This window comes from Balearica regulorum, chromosome 8 (genome assembly GCF_011004875.1).
Source record: "Balearica regulorum gibbericeps isolate bBalReg1 chromosome 8, bBalReg1.pri, whole genome shotgun sequence".
In the NCBI taxonomy this organism is placed as follows: Eukaryota; Metazoa; Chordata; class Aves; order Gruiformes; family Gruidae; genus Balearica; species Balearica regulorum.
The window spans coordinates 18746946-18763655 of NC_046191.1; the positions used below are offsets into that span (position 1 = coordinate 18746946).

Below are 16710 nucleotides of genomic sequence, written 5' to 3' on the forward strand. Positions count from 1 at the left end.
CTCTGCGGAGTCCAACCTAGCAATATATATGCCTGCAGGTGGCCACAGCCACAGATTTGGGGGTGTTTCTGTTTCCTATTAAAGGCTTCTACAGCACAGGAATTTGTCACATTTATTGCTGAATTGGGTTCTTATTGCTTTATTTTCTCCTTTTATTTCTGTTCCCTTAAGCCTTTTCCCCAATAGTCACCATCTGTTTCTTTAATCACCACCTACCTTTCCTATACAAGTTCTTCCCTTGCCTTAACTCTATCCTCCTCGTTGTCTAATCTTTTCCTTTACTGCCTGAAGAATAACTTCCACTTCCTCTCCTCCTTATCGACATGGACTCTGGTAATTCCCTCTTCTTTCCGTGCATGGTGCCAGAGGTTGCACAGCTCTCTACAACACTGCTAACAAACACCCCTCTACTAAAATGAGCCAAAAATCCTCCTCCTCTAAGTCACATCACAAGCCCCATGGAAGTGAATGGGGATACTTGAGCAAAGCCAGCAGGATCTGTCCCTTTGTGTTGTTTTGCTATAGCAACATGAACCCAAGTTTCTAGGCCATCCAATGCAGCCTTCACAGCCAAAGCATTTTCACTTTTTGTTTGTTTGCTTTATGCATGGCAACCATTTAACTTATTTAACCAGTTTTTCTCCCATTTGTCCATGTTGGTTCCCTATGTGAATGCAATGGATACATGCATTCCACGCATAAGTAAAAAAGGCAATCATTTGTAATCAAGTACACCCAAGCTCAATAAAATAATTAAAAACAAAATCAAAAATGATTAACTACACAAGCAGTTCTATAAACTTAGAACAGTTTTTGAAAGGGTTTATTTATAACCCTACTCCTATTAAATACACATTTTAGCAGATTTCTTTTTTATTAGATGACATTTATCCTCTGTCAATTCTGCACGACTTGCATGTGTACAGGTCAGAAAGCTGACTAATAGGGTTAGCAAATATTAATGTGGGATTGAAAATTTGTATGTTTTTTTTTAATGCCTATGTCCAAGGCGCATACATGAAGTTCCACCATTCGGAACTCAAACCAGTAACTTATTCATAAACTATTAAGGGGACAGATTCTGTTTTAGAAACAACAAAGCGGTTTCATTTTCAGGCAATATAGGAATAGTAATAAAACTAAAAATCCTGTCATATCAAAAGCCTAGGGAAAAAGTAACTCTGATGTCCTGCAGTTCACATGCTGCTGTGCTTGTAATGGGACATTTCAACAAGTCACAGTTAAAGGCTATGGGAACTGGACAAGTGCCAAGGGAAGATGTTTTATGCCATTTAGCAATTGTGCCCCTCTATTCCATGTGACTTTTGTTTTAACACTTTGGGGTTATTTTTTTTTTTTTATTAATGTATTACAATGTGGCCTGCCAAACTACCGGAAGCCACAAAATATACACAAGAGAGTCCATAAAAGATGTGAAACCATTCCACCTTTTTAGTAACGGTTTACTGATGTTGGTTTTGTTACCTGGTATGTATTTTGCCCACAGCTGGCATGAAGCTCTGGCTTGAATGTAGGTGTCTATTCTCAGTATCATTTCATAACCAAATTTCCCTTCAGCTTCCCAACTTTTTTATTTTCATCACCTAACTTGAATTGCTGAGTTTAGATCAGAAAAATAAAGTCGTAACACCAGACATTGTGGAAGTTTCAGCTGAATAATCATTGCACAATATAGCATGAAAGTAAGAGACAGTTTACACAGGATAAAAATCATTCTGTTGTGTGTTCCCAGGACTTCACTTCCCCCAAATGCAGGGAGAATGCAGCCTGCATCTTTATAGGTGCAGGCTATAAAGATGCAGCTGAATCTTTATAGGCTGAGGGGCAAGGTTTTGCTTACCAAGTGTAAACAAGAGAATAGCCTCTTACAGGATCAGGATGTAGGAGGGTTTCAATAGGTGGAAGGGAAGGAAGTGCCTTCGGGAGTCTTTGAGTGGAAGGAGTACACAAGACGCTTCCATGAGGAGACTGGAACAGATTCCTTTTCAACAACAGCAGGAATTCCTAGAGGTTTCCGAATCTCTACAGAAGGGAGCGCACATGGCACTGAAGACAGAGTTTAACAAAACCAAGACCCTACGCGTAACTTGAGTACCAAATCAGAACTTTTCTAGTTTAACGTAGAGCCCTTGAGAACATACTACATCAGAGCATCCTGAAAGCAGGTGGAGAAAACCAGATGCTGGGATTCTGTACAGTTCTTATACTGTAACGGCTTGAGCAATCTGCAATGTAGTACCAGCTTCAGATGTATTTTCTGTGCAATTCGCAGTTAGCCTATTCTTTCACAAGCAAAAAAGTCATAACAGGACCTTGACGTGGCCACCGCAGTCCCCCCATAAACACCTACCTAGAAAGACAACACTACTTCAGGCAGTTCTGCTTCCATCTTCTACTCAGAAGATGGATGAAAAATCTCACTGCTCTTATCAGGGGATACCAGTGGCACAACTATACGCCATCTTCCTGATGATCATTTAGGTAGCAGGAGGAGGAAAAAAAAGCAGAGGCTTCTAGAAACATACATACATAAAGATTGGGTTAAAGTTTTCATGGCAGCCTAAGAAATCTATGAGTCTCAAATCTACATTTAAAAAAAACTCAGGTTCCAAATGAACTCAACCAGTAATACCTCACCACAACTAACAGGAATCAGACTCATGTTTTTTAAATGGGACTTGCTGCTTCTGAAAAGTTTACCCTGAAACAAAAACATTTCTAGTGCATAGGAATCTTAAGGCTGAACAAGATCCTAAGTTGCATGAAGCAAATTTCTACAACCTTTCCTCCTCATAGTTAAATTTCTTTGGCCTAATTATTTTTTTTTTTAAATGGTTTCTAATTGGAAACAGAATACATTTCCTGGCACTGGACTATCTTACTCTTCACAAACACAACAGCAGCCAACAACCTCACACAACTTTCATTTATCTGAAGTTTTACTTGGCTCCGTTTCTAATTGCACACCTAAACTAAACAGATAACAGCTCTAATGTACCTATCAAGACAGATATAACCCTCGGGAAGGCACCTCCTTGTGGACAAGGAGCCACAGCAGGATGGAAAGTTACCAACAATGCAGCAAGGCTTCTTCTACTTTTCAGCAAATTATTCTGTCAATGAATGCTTGATGCTGTTATTTTTTCAAGACTAACCTGCAAAACCTTAGAACCGCATCTAGAAATATTCTAGGTGGAACCTTCCTACCAGGAAAAAAGGTAAACCAATCTCTGTTGGATTTAAAATCTTAAAACTACCTCTATACATCTAGAAAACTGGTTTTGAAACTATGGCCTTCTGGGTTAGTTGTGAGAAACTCACAAGGGGTAATAATGAAAAGCAAGACTATGGCATTAAGCATAAATTTGTTATATAAGGATGCAATCCTCTTTGGGGAGGAAAAAAAAATGGTCAGCAAATTTAACAGGACTGAAAAACAGTGTTTCCCATTACAGGGAAACTGGACAAGGCAATACAAATCAGCCCTCCCCACTGCCACTGGCCATAAGATACTACAAGATGTAAACTAACAGGTTAAAATGTTAATTACTGGGTACTTTAAAGTTAGCCGCATGCATTATCAAAACCACATTTTGGGGAAAAAAGCAGCAGGTACTGAATTTTGCTGTCTAGAATAAGGCATACTCTAGAAAGCAGGTAGATTAATAGATTATTTCTTCAGGTTGCTAAACAAGAATACAAGGTAAACACATTTATCAAAAGCTAGCTGTTAAGCCACTAAATTTTCAGATGCACATCTGTAAGACAGGAAACTTCTCCCACACAAATAGGGAAGATCTTAAAGTGCCACACAGTTAATAGCATGAGTCAGAAGGAGCTTCCCTTTGTGTAGGAGTAATCTACTCTCTCCCCAGTTGTCTGCCAAATAACCAGTGTCATTTAATTTGTGGGGCAGAGAAGCATGTTCAGGTAAGCACTGAGATAGATGAGGATTTGTTTCAATCAAGGTATGCATTGCTGGCATGTTCCACTCAGAATGTAGATATACTCCCATATAATTTTTGCCATATAGAATTTCCTGCCTTTCATTATTTTATATTAAATGTATATGTGAAGACTGTAAAAAGCTTTGAACACAAGTTTAGGGAGATGGAAGGCCACAATGAATTCCTATATTCATATAAATAATTTGTGCATCTTGTGTGCCAGACAGAAATCACTGCACCTCACCACTGGAGTGAACCAAATCACTGGATCTGCAAGTATTCAGAAACACTGGTCATTTTAAACCCTGGAGGGAGGAACTAATCTGTCACAGAACACAAGCTGAACACACTGGAGGAGTGACTTGGTCCATTAATGTAATGGCCTTTATATATTAAAAGGCCCATCTTTTCAAATACCACAAGAGCTGTTTTGTAAAACAAGCCAGAATTTTGTTTCACTCAAATCATTGTCCAAAACGAAGCACTGCATTGGTGATAAAATACTACTGCAGTTCTCAATCCCATTGCGTCAAATGCAGCTATAGTCTAATAAATTACTTCTCTAAATCTAAGACAAAAGAGGACATATCAGTCTTCAATCCACCCCCAGCTTCTGGGCAAAGACATACAGGTATTCAGCAAATCTATACTATACAGTAAGCTCACTGGATACGTCGGGATTTTTTCATTGCCCCTGACTCACACAATGAACCTACACTGATTTCTAACAGAAAATGCCTATGCTTACAAAGGAAATCAGAGTGTAAGTGAATTGCCATTCTTTTTTGGAGTCATTAATGATACCTTATGTATCACAGCCCCTATTGCCTTCTGGGCAGAAAAACAACCTATACATGTTAGCTCTATAATTAACCTGTTTCAGATCCATGACCTCTAGATAAGCTATTCTCCTGCAATCTAAACAGGCCTCTTGCAAGGTCAAAACTAAACTTTTTTAAAAGAGGGGCCCTTTTCAGCTGACTTCAAAATCTTACAACACATTGTAACAGGAAAAAAAAAAATCTGAACTTGGCCAACTAGCATATTGAAATTAGACACACTATTAAAGAGAAGTGCTAAATATAATGGAATTAAATTTCACAATAAACAGATATAGCTCATTTTAAAGTACTATTTATAGAATGAATATGAAATAATGGCTTTCACATTTTCCTCAATAAATTCATTTATTTCTTTATAAATACATGAAAAACATGCTAGTTTTCCCAGACACAATTATTTGTAGGCAGCACAATTCAACAACATCACACTTACAATGCAATATATAAAATATTCTCTGCAGAATTTGACAAGTCTGACTATTTAGATACTCAAGGTCATAAAGGATGTTCTTTTTTTTAAAAAAAAATACCTATTTTGCCAGAGTGGAAATAAAAAATATGGGATATATACTAAGTAGCAGGTCCGAAGTCCCTCTTTCAGTGGTTTCCAGAGATGTGTAAATCTGTTTCATTTTGGCTACCATAGGGTTAATTGTTGCTGTAATAGCACAAGAAACACTGCTCCACTGGATGACTGCCAGCACAAAAATGTGAATCCACAGTTACGGATAAAGCTATTCCAACTGCACTACTTCTTTTCTAGTACGTTTTTATGGCAAAACATGCTTCTATTCATGAAGTGGCTAGAAACCAGCATACCGCTCTTAATCACCACAAATATTACTGCTATAGAAGTAATGCCTATTTATAATACACCAATATTTTGTGGAATTAGATCAAAAGTAATGTGATTGCAAACATATCTGCAGTTTGTATCCCACAGAGTATTTTCTGAGATCTACATAAATTGCCCAAGACTTGGTAATTCATCTCTTATATGTTAACAGAATATTATTGGAGATATCAAACAAAATAATTGTAAGACAAGTTAGGTAAAGTTTTAGTGCTATTTTCAAATAACATTAAAACAGAAATCTCACTTTGACTTTACAAACTACATACTTCAGCATCTCAGAGAACCATATGGGGAGAAAGTATTGTGATTCCACAAAAGTGATGGAAGAGGAAGATCGTCAATCTTCTTAACGTGCATCTTTTTGTACCTTCGGTATCTGGCAATGTCAGATAATGCTCTTAGAGAAGAGCATGTGGCCACTGGAATATGTGTATACCTGGTCACTGAAACAACGGGAAGAAAATTCATATTCATTTAATACCTCAGTATGCAGTCAGTGCCATTCCACAACCAGAGTTTACATCTCTTCCTTTAAACCTGACCTGAGACTGTTAATTTTAATTGAACTATATTTTGCCTCCACTTGCTGTAAGACCTAAGCCAGCAGGATATACAATTCTTATCACTCACAAGTAGCAAATTGGCTACCACATGGCCACTGCTCCCAGGCACATTTTTACCCCACCATCACTGAAAGACAGCTTAACCCCAAGTATAAGCAGCACGGTATCTCACATCTGCTGCAGGGTAAGAGTCCGTTCCCTGGCTCTTACTGGGGAATAGCTGACATGCTGCAAATTCCCATTCTTCACTTCGCATTCAGCAATCTGTTCGTATACCCATACCGTAAGTGTTTGCCATTCGGCTGCATCAGACGTCACAGACTAGAAAGTAATATGGATCAACACAAGTCATCCAGATAACCTCCTTTGGCAAGAGCTTTACACTCAGTATTCCTGGCACAAAAGATGTAATCAATTGTTACACCAATACAAACCAAAAAGAAAAATCGTTATTGATCTGTGCTGGGAGTGTCGGTTGACCTTTACAAAAATAAGCTCTAATGACTTCTTAAAACCTAAGAGAATATCTAAAAATATTCTCTCTTATGGAAACCCTAAATACTAGGAATAGTTTCTTGTGAGAATACAACTTTTTTGCAACTCAACTTTAGCTCTCAAGATTTCTATATACAATCATAAGTGTGACACAGTACTAGTTTTACTGTCAAAATATTTTGTCGAGCTCATTATCTAAAACTTTACAGGATTACTCAAAATATCATATCTTGGGTTTAATTAAGTTACCTCAAATGTCCTCAAAGAGAAGTTTCACTTAAATAAACCTCTAATGTTTTTTCAAGTTCCGTTCTAGCTAATATGACAAAAATTCCATTCAGAAGAGTGACACACATGCCTGCTAGAACAAACTAATAAACAACCATTCAAAAATAACATGTTTATTCCCATGTATGGTTGTAGGGTTTTTTCAAAGTAAACTGACAATCATCTTCTAAAGAAATACTATCAAAAGTATAGTCCCAAAGTCTTAACAAATTGCAACCATGGTAGGAAAAGAGACTTCATAGACAGAAAGTTTTGTGTTCCCCCTGCTGGTTTAGCAATTAAACTTCAAACGACTGTTCCTAGAGGTAGGCATCAAGATGCTGGGGTATTAAAAGATGTTTTGCATGCCAGAGAACAAAGACTGGAACTTACTTTTTAAAAGAAATCGCATCCATGGTAGACATCATTTACATACTCTGACTAGGTGAGGCTCTGGACACACAAAACATGCATCAGAACCAACGATGCAAACAAACAAGACCTCCCCAGAGAGAGAAAGTGTGGTCAAAGAGAAAAATTTGAAGTGTCACTTTAAACTTCACGAGATTGGACTACAGCAAACAATTGGGGGAAGCAAGTTTCAGAGTAAAGGACTCTTCACTGAAGGAAGCCAACAACCTGCTCCCCCTCCAACACCCGTCCCTCCCTTCCTCCCCCAGCTAGCTGGGAACGCCAAGCACCAGCTGCAGCGGTTGGTGTCGGCCCAGGTCTGCGTCCTACTAAGAGCGGCTCCTCCTCAGCTAGAATTCAAGCCCTGTTATTCGCATGGGTTAAACTGGAGCTCTTCAAATGAACAAGCATCTTTCATTAACTTTTTGCTAACACTCTTGTTGGAAATACTTTGACAGGACACCTGTGCAGTGCTAAGTAAAACCCAGCCACTTAAGTTGTCCCTGGCATTCATGGTAAAAGTGTGGACTGTAAGGGAAAGAAAGTATTCCTAGCAAGAAGTGATAAACAGATTTTGTCTTTGGAAGAAGTTGTATTTACATATGTAGTGTTAAAGCGTTCTGTGTGTGAGAACTTGATAGCAACAGTGCTCCAGGTCGCTGTAAGCCGAACCTAATCGGTCCCACAATTAGAAAGCAGGTGACTCCCCTACTTTGGGTTTTCTCCCCAGAGGAGGGTCTAATATATCAGCCTATTTGGCCTCACTTAAAAATAAAAGTAAATAAATAGTTAGTTTGGTATAAATACAGACCCAACCAGGAAAATTTCTTTCTTAGAACAAAATGATGGCACTTGCTCATCCAAGTCTCTCTCTAATAGGTTACAAACCCTATCAAGGGGCTTCTGTTAAAACTGATCTGTAATGATGATCACATGTTTGAGAACAAAAAAATAAATGATGGCAATTAAATTATAACAGCTACAGCTTAATAGAACTGAGATAAGTAGATTTACAACTGGTTACATCCACAGTAAGCGGAAAAGGTGTAACCACACACACAGCTATACCTGAACTCCTTTCTTTTGCAAAGGACAAGAAGTATCATCTCCCATACTGTTTGACTTCAATGACAATAACTTTGGAATTACAGGTGCATCTGAAACTGAGGAGAGTTGAAAGAGTTACTTAATTTACATCTAACTTTAATGGCATATTACTGTTATTGCTAGGAGAAGCGTACTCAGAAGGCCGCAGCGAATTGACTCCAGTACATCCCCTGCAAAACACGCAACGGTAAATCCCACAGGTCAACAACTCCTCAGTGAAACTGTAATAAAGGGACACGGTACTGGCCTTTGTATTATTCTCGCACACGCTGAATTTACACTCTGTTAGTACTCTACTAAGTTCCCAGCTGGCCTCATTAGGGTACCATGACCCCAATACACACAGCGGCCTTCGCATCTGCCACGGATTTCACTTGGTGCCCGTGAGTAACTCGCCCGGCGCGTACCAACCAGCCCCGCACAAGTGATTTGCTGTGGTACACCTGTAGCTTTTACTCACCAGAAGCCCCCTCACGGCTCTCCATTTAATTCTCACACAGCCCGCACGCTTGCCGGCCCGGACCGGCGCTCCTCACCGCCCACGCGTGGACACTGCCCGTCCCACCTCCCGCAGGTCCCGCACCCCTGAGCTTGGCAGCTCCGCGGAGACCCCCTCCGGGGACCCTCCCGCCGCGCCCGCCGCCGCCGCCGCCCGCCGCCGCCGCCCCCGCTCACGGTGACATGCAGCGGAGCTCACATCCCGCGCCCGCCCCGACGGCCGCCGCATCCCCGCGGAGCGCCCGGCATCTTCGCCCGGCCCGGGCCGCCCGCGATAGGGCGGGGGTCGGGGCCGCCGCACCTACCTAGCAGCAGGTCTGTCCACGGCGCGTCCCCCGGGGGCAGGCGCGCAGCAGCGCGGCTACGCCATGGGCACCGCGTCGCCGGCCGGCCGGGGCAGGAAGGCACGGGACGGGAGGGCAGACCTCACCGAGGCCGCCCAGCGCCGGCCACTACAGCCCGGCGCGCGGGAGGAGGCGGCAGCGGCGCGGGAGGAGGAGGAGGAGGAGGCGCGCAGCCGCCCGCCCGGCCCCCAGCCCGCGAGTAACCCCATGGCGGGGCGGGGCAGCGCCGCGCGCGGGGCGGGGCGGGGCGGGCGGTGCCGCGCCGCCATTGGGCGCGGGGCGGGGACGACGCCGTGACGGCCGCCCGCGCCCACCTCCGGTCCTCGCGCCCGCCGCCAGGCAGACGCGCGGCACGGGTGCCGCGCGCGCCCCCATCCCGCACCTGGTCCGGCAGCCGCCCCGCGGGGGGGGGAGCGGGAACACCGGCCCGTAAGGAACCGGACAGGCCGCCCCGAAACACCGCGGCTGGGAATAGGGGCGAGGGGGCACGACGGCGACAGACGCCGCACGCGGCAACTCCGGACAGCGGCACTCTTCCCCCGGCCTTAATTAAAAACGGCCTTAAAGTATCGGCGTGAAAAAATACGTTAAGGCTTGGCATACGGTGTCAGTCGTGTTGGTTTGGGCTTGTACGTAATACCGGATGCTAAATACGAGATGCGGTATGAACTATAACCTCAGCACCTACGTAACACGAAGGCAGAGTCCCCTGAGCGGACGTTAAAGGCCTCCCGAGCCCGGCTCTGCTCCCGCGGCGGCCGGTGCGGGGACAGGGCGAGGCCGGGGCCGTCCCCGCGGCCCGGGCCCCCCGGCGTGCCTCCTTAGGAAGCGCGCTAATGCCATCCAACAGCCTACGTCAAAATGAGGTGCAGTCACCACCACCCAGGTGACATCGTACGATCGTTCAGGGTTTATTACTTTATGATTGAGAATAACAGAAAACGTCATTCAGCACACAATACACTTTTAAGTTTGTCAAACTCCAATTTCAACAGTGTCCGGACTGCTGAATTTTGGAGTGAGCTATCACTAAGGGAGCTGCATCACGGGTGAGGCCTTTCCACCCAGATCGACAATAAGGATGAGTGGAGAAGTAGTTTCTAACACTGTCTCTTAAGGCTACAAGGACAGGTTTGTGCTGCTATACTGTTCCCATTACTTATATATCCTTTAAAAGTTACAGTAATGCTTAGCACTACTGGCACCTTGCAAACGTTAATACAGCAAAATTCCCATCACAAAATTGAGCCCTAATCCTATTATCAACATAAGCAAATATTCCTGTATAGGCATGGAGAGATACAGAGGAACGCAGAGGAGTTTCAGAATGTTTCAACAACATTTTACTAGTTTAACGTGCTTTCTTACTGGAGGGGGGAGTGTGTGTCAGTTTTTGTTAATAGCACTGTTTGACTTCATTAACAATCAGGCTGTGTGTCCCTGAATCGTCAGTGCCAAGTTCCAACCTCTGCCCAAGAGGCGTGTCAAGAGACTTGGCACACAATTTAGCCACTCTTGAAATGCCAATTTGCACCCTAGAATAATCCATTGCCACTTACGCTTAATTTCGATCTCTACCTATTGGAGGAGTCCCACTCATACAGTTCACCTGCACGTACCATACATCGCTACGTGGCTGGGCCTTGGGACGTGCTGAGCATCCCCAAAGACAAGGCCTCAAAACTTCTACATTATCTGTATCTATGAGACCTCCAGCAAGTAAATCAAAGGTTGCTATAATAAGCCTTTAGTCTATGTTAAATGTTTCAGTGAACAGGCTTATAAAACCTGCAGAAACAAGTAAAATACAAGTTCAGACTGCTTGTTGGCAGCTGAAGCCACTTACACAATTTTTTATTTATTTTTACTGTTTGAAAAGTTGGGCATGTTGGAACATGACATACTCCTCTCATATCACTCACTCTATATGTAGGATGCAAAATCTTTGCAAGAGAGATGTGGAGGTGGGGGAAGTCCCTTCAACAAAGAAGAAAATTAATATTCTACAGCACTAAATGCAACCTATGTATTTCAATGCATATTGTGTGTCTACTGTATTTCCGCTAGCTGAAATTCCAGAGTGCTGATTAAAAATGGGATTGAAACTTAAGCAAAGCAATTATTTTATTGCAAATACTCATTTAGGTCCCAATCCCACAAAGATTAAACAGATTAGGTTCACCCAAATGAGCAGCCATGAGTGCTGTTCAAGTGTGTGAAGTCAAAAGTGTGCACAAGTCTTGGCAAAATCACATTCTTTTATACAGAGGTCTGACCCCAGCCAAATTACTATCACTGTTTTCACTGATACTGGTTAAGAACCGGTTCTTGTCCTTGGAGCTCTGTTAGGTACAGGGCATCCTTCACCATAGTTCAGACTTCATACTGCTTCCCCTGGTGTCTGAAAAAGTTCCAGACTTTCCAAGATGTGCTCAATGCTGATTTTTAGTTATAAACTAATAATGTAACTCAGATGAGATATGATGTATATGAAGTTCAAGGAGTAAAGATGTGAAAAACTGCCACATCAAACTACAATTAGGTGCATGGGTTGGCTTACTCAAGAACATAATGATATATAGTTGGCTTTGGCAATTTTTTTAAATTTTTTTTATTATTTTTACATTTCATGGGAGAATAAACAGAAAGCACCTGATTTCCTATTAAAACTAAGGAAAATTCCTGTAATCTTAGCTGTAGTGTCCAATGTTTGCAGCTGTGGAACATAATTATATACACAATTTACATTTTTACTTACTTTTTAAGTATTTGCTGATCTAGTGATTAACTTCTTGTCCAGGGCAGGATTATTTCACTTAGCAGGCATTGGCCCAATCCAGCAATGTAATGTATTATCCTCACTGAGATTTATGAAAGCTGTGACAGTTCACTTTTGCAAGAGGTTTAGAGGTTTTTGGAGTACTACAGAATTAAGCTTAGTAAATTAAATTCTTAAGAACTATGCACCAAGTTGAAACTATTAACATCAGTTGGCAGTTTTAATTTTTTTTCTCCTTTCCTTTTTTTTCTTTTAAGACAGCATAAATTCTGAGTCATTAGCACCAATACTTTTCTTTACACGGGACCATAAAATTCAGTAGAGGTACTTCTGTGGATAACAGCTACTCATTTACTACTCACACAAAATTAATGGCCAGCTTCAATTAGTAACTTCACATTATGTTGATAAAGCTCTAACCTGCACTGAAGAGTCAGGTGAGTTCACATCACCCAAGCTAGAAGCAGTATCAATCCATTAAAATGGCATCCAACCTGAACCAACTAATCCTTCCCAGGGACAGGGCTTATGACTTTTGATACCATTCTGTGTTCATAGAATAGTTTGGGTTGGAAGGGACCTTTAAAGGTCATCTAGTCGAGCCCTCCCTGCAATGAGCAGGGACATCTTCCACTAGATCAGGTTGCTCAGAGCCCCATCCAACCTGGCCTTGAACACTTCCAGGGAGGGGGCATCTACCACCTCTCTGGGCAACAGGTTTCAGTGTTTCATATCTAGTCTGCATCTACTCTCTTTTAGTTTAAACCCATTACCCCTTGTCCTATCACAACAGGCCCTGCTAAAAAGTTTGTCTCCACCATTCTTATAAGCCCCCTTCAGGTACCGGAAGGCTGCTATAAGGTCTCCCCAGAGCCTTCTCTTCTCCAGGCGGAACAACCCCAGCTCTCTCAGCCTCTCTTCATATTGGTTTAGATCTTTAGAGTAATAAGCGGCATACATATACCAGCCTCCATCAGCCCTAAGCCAAAGGTCTTCACTTCTGTTGTGAGGTACAGACACATCACGTTACCCCGGGTTTACATGAGCCCAACAGCCTTGGCATCAGCCAGGTTCTTGAGTGCCCAACATACCGGATATCCAGCAAGGAGCTCAGCTGAGCACATTTACTGCTGATTGAACAAATAACTTCAAGCACATAATTTTAAGCAGACACTACTGAAGATCATACAGTGTTATTTATAGTTAATCAATGCTGAGTTATTGAACCAACTTCTTGTGAAATCAAATTTCACAAACTAACGTTTTTTTAATATGTTGGAGTTTAACAACAGAATTAGAGTTCATTGTTCTCAAAACCTTACCATACTACAAACATCATCGCCTGAGTAATTTCCACAATTCTAAGAAACAGAATCCTCTCCACCTTCTGTAATGACACTAGATTGGGGCCTTGGGACTAAACATGGAGCTAGGGACTACGTGCTGTAGTTGGTATGGTGTTGAATATACTTCCCACTAATGAATGTATTCTTATGATGAATCCACTGCTACAAGTACAGGTGGGCTTTAAATAGTTGCTGCAGGATGTAGGCATCTGATGATCACTTGCCTATTTATGGCACTATTTAAAAGTACTTCACCCACCAAACAAAATGGAGGGTACAATAGCTCTACAAAATGTTTATTCTCAAATTGACTTGGAGAGTCTAATCCTGAAAGCACAGACTTCCATAAATGAGCAACTTAGTAGGAAAATGGTTTGCCATAATATATTTCAAGATCACAGAAATTATTCTCAGACATTAGTAAGGACTGATTCTCACAAAACTGTCTTACTTCTTACAGTGTCTAGAGTCTTTTCAAGGCTAAAAGATTGTTCCAGCCAGTATAGCATTAAAAAAAAAAATTAAAAAACAATAAAAAAAAAATCAAAGATAGGAAGGACCACACAGTTCTAAGAACTGTTCGATTGTTTGCTGTTAAATTTATAGATCATGTTCTATGTTAAGTCAACACAGGTTCTGTAACCCTGGATCCAGAAAACAGGCCAGCAGCCATGCTTTTGAAATGCTAAAGAAGTATTGGTGGTTTTAAAAATCCAGAAAAAAGTAAATATCCTAGTTCACTAAATTTCAAAAAAGGAAGGTATGAATAGGCATCCTGCAAGGATATCTTGTATGTAAGACTGGTTTGGAATTGGGACCAAGCACAAGGAGTATGTTCAGATGAATGCAGTTATTGCCCAGGTTACCCATTCTGTCCCTCTCTGAGGTAAAATGCCATTATTTCAAATTAACTTTGTGATTTAAGCTGAAGTGTTTTATTGTGCAGCTGGAGGCAGGGAAAGGAAAGGTCTAAAAGCCTTAACTGTAAGTGGCTATGGGTTGTTATGCTGCAGTAACTCTATCATTACAGTTAAATGACTCTACCCATACAACTTTTAATATGAAGGTTCAGTTAATAAAATTAAGCCATTAAAAGCTTCTTAGGAAATAACTCATTAATACAAACTAATGAGGTAAAATTCTACATTCCTTACTGAATGATTCTGCATTCCTTGAACACCTAAAACTTTTGCCAAAGGTAACTAAGTGTTAGTGTTGAACTGTTAGGCTTGTCTACACTTGAAAGTTACTTTGGATTAAGGCAGGGAATGAATTTCAAGTGCAGCAGCAAATCTGGAAGAATTCCAAACACAGACAAATCACACATGACCCAATCCTGGAAGGTACCATGGGTTTTCAGCTCAAAACTGATGCTACATACCAATTCAAATAACACATTCTTAAAGATTTCAGATTAAAAAGAGGAAGGAAAAAGACCAATACCCTCCAGCATAACTAACCATCCCCTTTGTGCCTCCCATTCTTACCTGCATTGCACAGGTTACCCTATACCCAGCACTCCTCTTTTACTGACTCTGATATGCCCCTTACCCTCCTTCCAACATTTTTCTGATGTTTATAAGCCCTCAACCTAACAAGTGCAAACACCACAGACTAGAAGAGGGAGGAAAGAAAGAGAGATTGTATGAGAGAAGGGAAAAATCAACAAAAGATCAAACAAGAAAATGTGAAACTAGCATACCTTCACTGCTCAATCACTTCGTTCTGTCTGGATCCCATTCCTCATATTGCATGTTGTCTAGAGCCCAATCCAAAATCTAATCAAATACGCAGAAGTCAATAGGTGACTTTAAACTCTTCTATTCTGGACAGTTCTCTTTACAGTTGATCATAACACACCTACAACTCAGTCACATAAAAAATCATTTAATAAGTAATATTTACACATACTTTCAGATTCAAGCCCACATATTAAATAACTCACATTCACCCCTGTTGATACTTAAAATATGGAATTATACATATGACTAAAATTGCACACATGGTTTGCAGGATCAGGTCCCAAACTGCTGGATTCTGTTTTGAACTTCATACTGCATGCTTGTGGTTTAAAGGCCATATTACAGGTGAAATTCTTTGCAGCCAAGATGTAAATATCACAGGCTAAAATCTTCTCATGTATACAATGGCCTAATTACTTTATTATTTTTTATTTATATAATATCCACAGGGTGCCAAATGTTTTACTGAAAAACATCCAGACAAAGCTTCTGCAGCTTCAACTAGCAAAGGTAAGTGAAAGGAAGGAATGCAAGACAAAGTAATTGAGCACTGAAGTTTGACACACTGTATTAGTTATGTGGCTTGGATATTTTCTTTTAGCGCTTTTGAAATTTTGTTGATTTTATTTTCTCTTTTTCTTCCCTTCCCAATCTGATTTGATTGCAAGGACACAATCCACCGAGTCATGACATAGAAATGGAAGGAGATTTGAGTACAGCTTGCCTCACTGATGAGCAGCTAGATACACAGTCGTCATCTTTCATAAAGTAAATTTCATCCAGCACAGTAAAAATGCCTGAAATAAGACTGCTTAAGCTATATTTTTGTCCCAAAATAAATTGGCTAGATGTTCAGAATCTAGCTATAAATTCCAGTGAAATCAGAAAATTTCATGTGAAGTAAAAAGAACAAACCACCCAAACAAACAAGCAAACAAACCCCCAACCACTAACCCCTCCTCCCCAAACCAACCAACTAAAAATCCAGAAGTTGCAAGTCCTTATTAAATGAAACTACTGTTTTGTTATCAGTCTGTTTGCAAAGGGGCTTGAGGATGAGGAGGTCATGAGATGTTTATAAGGTGATAAAGTATGATATTTTTGGAGCCCAATTTTAAAGCAGAACCATAAAATTGGTCTCATTTGGTAAACAGTTTGTTTCCAAAATTGCTCCTCCACAAGGAAAAGTCACCCATTTAAACCTACTAGCTTATGAACTTAAATACCGACTTGTAGCAAAAATTTCTGGATTTGGGAATCACTGAGTAACCTATTGCCCAGGCTTCAATTTGTTTCTTGTTTGAACTCCAAAAGTTCAAGGAAGGAATTCTGCACTGCTGCTCTGTGCTCGGTTTAGAACTGCACCTGGAGAACATACCTTTATTTTTCTTTTGCAATGGAAATTACCAATACTACTACAAAAGAAATGGTAGAAGTGCTTAATTTTATACTTTCCTATGTGACTTGCCATTTAATTAATAATTCCAGCTAG

The 16710-nt window shown here is 41.1% G+C and overlaps 1 protein-coding gene across 2 annotated transcripts in view; it reads right to left on the minus strand.

The window, feature by feature from the left end:
• The window catches only part of TGFBR3 (transforming growth factor beta receptor 3), a 117903-nt gene extending 108344 nt beyond the window's left edge, over positions 1–9559 (minus strand). Inside the window, exon 1 of one of the 2 annotated variants that reach the window (XM_075759911.1) lies at positions 9313–9559. The gene's annotated coding sequence lies outside the window, so the exon portion shown is untranslated. Of the gene's footprint in view, positions 1–8470; positions 8555–9312 lie in introns of those variants that run through there. The other variant, XM_075759912.1, reaches the window with a different exon arrangement.
• Between the last annotated feature and the right edge of the window lie 7151 nt (positions 9560–16710).